The sequence below is a fragment of the Penaeus chinensis genome, chromosome 24, assembly GCF_019202785.1.
Source record: "Penaeus chinensis breed Huanghai No. 1 chromosome 24, ASM1920278v2, whole genome shotgun sequence".
NCBI classification, from domain to species: domain Eukaryota; kingdom Metazoa; phylum Arthropoda; class Malacostraca; order Decapoda; family Penaeidae; genus Penaeus; species Penaeus chinensis.
In genome coordinates, this window is record NC_061842.1 from 33,385,734 (window position 1) to 33,389,136 (window position 3,403).

A 3,403-nucleotide genomic window follows, 5' to 3' on the forward strand; every position below is an offset into this window, starting at 1 on the left:
TCCCTTTCTTCCCCCCTCCCCCTTCCCTCCCCCTCCCTTCTCCCTTCTTTTCTCCTCTCCCTCCCTCCTTCCGTCCCTCCCTCCCTTCTCCTTTCTTCCCTCCCTCCCTCCCTCCTCTCCCTCCCTCCCTCCCCTCTCATTCTTTTCTTTCCCCTGGACTCTGCTCATCCATAATCCCATTGTTTGTTTGGAACGCCGTCGCCGATTCTCGCAAGGAAATCGTAGTACATGGTGACGTTTTGTTCTTGTTGTTGGCGGTGGCGGTGTTGTTGTTATTCCTGTTGGTGTTGTTATTGCTATTGTTGGTGGTGGTGGTGTTGTGTTGTTGTTGTTGGTGTTGGTGTTGTGTTGTTGTTGGTGGTAGTAGTGTTGGTGTTGTGTTGTTGGTGGTGGTGGTGATGTAATTGTTTTATTTTTGGTAATGGTGGATGGCAAAGTGTTGTTGCTTAATGATGCGTAGTTGTTTTCTTTATCTGGGGAACTTGGTGGAGTGTTTATGAGGAAAAATGTATTTGTTTGTTATGTATTGAAGGACTTTACACGTGCGATTCATTTGCTTGCCTTAATTTTCCTAGACGTTATTCTGTCCACCAAGTTCTCTCTTTTTCTCTTTCTCTCCTTCCTCCCTCTCTTTCTCTTTCTCTCTCTTTCCTCCCTCTCTTTCTCTTTCTCTCTCCTTCCTCCCTCTCTTTCTCTTTCTCTTTCTCTCTCCTTTCTCCCTCTCTTTCTCTTTCTCTTTCTCTCTCCTTTCTCCCTCTCTTTTTCTTTCTCTTTTTGGTAATAATTCTCGCTTCGGGGATTTGATGTCGAGGACGCAATCCTTCTGTCGCCCATATGTCTGGTGTGTGTGTGTTTGTGTTTGTTTGTGTGTGTTTGTGTGTGTGTGTGTGTGTGTATGTGTGTGTGTGTGTGTGTGTGTGTGTGTGTGTGTGTGTGTGTGTGTGTGTGTGTGTGTGTGTGTGTGTGAATGAGACAGAGAGAGAGAGGGAGGAAGGAAGGAAGGAAGGAAGAAAGAAAGAAAGAAAGAAAGAAAGAAAGAAAGAAAGAAAGAAAGAAAGAAAGAAAGAAAGAAAGAAAGAAAGAAAGAAAGAAAGAAAGAAAGGAAGGAAGAGAAGAGGGGATAGAGTGAGAAAGAAGAAAAATAAGAGAGAAAAGAGAGATAAGAGGAAAGATAGGAGGGGGAAGAGAGGAGAGAGGAGAGTAAAGGGAGGCAGAGAAGAGAGAGAGAGAGGAAGCGGCGCTAGATTTTCTTTATTACTCTTTTATAACCCATTTCTTCCAAGATTCTCAAACTTCTCTTTAATAATTCTCCTAAGGGGATAATTCACTCTTTTTTATCTTGTGGTTCTCTCCCTCCCTCTCTCTCTCTTTCCTTCTTTTGCTGCCTACCATCTCTCTCACCCCTTCTTCCTCCTTTTCCTCCCCCCTCTCCCTCACCCTCACCCCATTAGGCCTATGGATATTCATGTTCAGAAGTCTTCTTTGTTCCCCCCCAACTCCTTCTCTATGTCTTCCTTCTCTTCCATGTCTTCTTCCTCCTTCACCTCCTGCCCCTCCTCATTCCCCTCCTACTCCTCCTCCACATTTTCTTTTTCATAGCCATCTTATTCTTATACTTCTTCTTCATATTATTATTATTATTATTATTATTATTATTATTATTATTATTATTATTTGTCTGCTACTGCCTCTCTCCTTCCTCTCCTCCTCCCTCTCCTCCTCCTTTTTCTTCTCGTTCCTTCTCTCTCCCTCCCGAAGGGCGCCGAGAGCCTCCTTCCACCAGCCAGTGTCCGCGCGGCCCCTCAGGGTTTTAATTACACGCGGAGCACTATGTGGCCCCGCGTTCTATCTCCGCCTTTTAAATATGGCGGCTGGAAATCTGGGCGAAATGTTTATCAAATTTTCTTCCCAAGTCTTAATCCTCGTCGTGTTTATTAGGGGGATTTAGGTGTGTGTGTGTGTGTTTGTGTGTGTGTGTGTGTGTGTGTGAGTGTGTGTGTGTGTGTGTGTGTGTTGGGGGTTCTTCGTTGAGGAATTAATGGTAGATACCTATGTAATGTGTGATATTATTCTGTGTTAGGGTTCTTCCAGCTAATGAGCTAATGGTAGACAGTCTTGTGATTCGTGTTTTTAATTATTTATTTAGACTTTAAGTAGGAGATAGGGGTTATTCCATCTTATAGGTAACCTTGACAGACAAAAACAACAGATGCGCGTGTTTTTCGCTGAATTAGTTAACAGTATTTGCTTACTGTTGTTCAGTGGTTGTGTACATTGATTCGTTGGCGTCACAGTGCCTGCAGAATACTAGTGCAAGGCTGCAAGTCCTTGGAGGCCTATTGCACATCCATCATACATATGATGTCATCACGAAGCGGTTGCGTGGCACGGGCGGCGGCGCTCGGCGATGGAGCCTGTGACGGGCGTGGGCGGCGATTTGGGCGTGAGCGGCGGGCGCTCTGGTGTATGGCGGTGGCCTTAGTTGGAGTGCGGCCAAGTGGCTTTCGTGTCTTGGAGAGCCTTCGCGTCGAGCGGAATCCACTTAAGAGAAAACCTATGAAGCACAGCCGGCCGCCCGCCCGCCCTGCTGCTCACACTCGCGCCAGCTGGCGCAGGTGGTGTCGCAGGCACCTGTTCCCGGGAGGTTTATACACTTACACGTTTAGGCAGTGCTGCGCCCCATCTGTCTCAGCTCTTCCTCTGCCTTTTCTCTCTGTCCCCCATCTCTCGTGCCCATTGGCCTCGCGGAACCAGCTGCGGCGCGGCGCTGTTTCCGGAAAACTTCATCCTTTTAAGAAGGAAACGGACTGGTCCTGTTGTGCTGCAGCTGGCGGTGGTCGGTGCGGCTCCACGGTAACTGGAGAGGCCAGCTGGAGCCCCTACAGATGGTGTGAAACAGCCCCATCCCGCTGCCAAGTGCTCCGAAAAGCCAGCAGATGGTGCCGTTCATTGTGCTGCAGATGGTGCCAACGAGGGCAGACTGAAGCGACTGACTCCGTGTTGGCTGCCAGTGGACTCCGCTCTCCCCCCACCGGGGTTGTTCCGCTCTTTCCCTGTGTCCATGCTCTCCTCTTCTTATCCTCCTCTTCCTTGTCTGCCATTCCCCTCCTATCCTTCTTCCCTAGTCCGTTTTCCTCTAGAAAAAAAAATACGTGGATAAATTGTTACGAGATAAAACAAAGTAAAGTGCCTCGGTAAAATCGGCAAAACTATAATGTATGCTTGGCACTAATTTCGAAGCATATCTCCCCTTCCGGCGTCCGTCATGTTGGTTGAAGGAATCTCTCCCCTCGGGCGGTGAGGGGACCGGCCAGGGGACTGACTGACTGGGGCGGTCGCTGTCGAGGGGAGCAAACGGTTTGGCCAGATTGGTTCCTTATCGTCCGCGCGTCTCCTCTCCTCC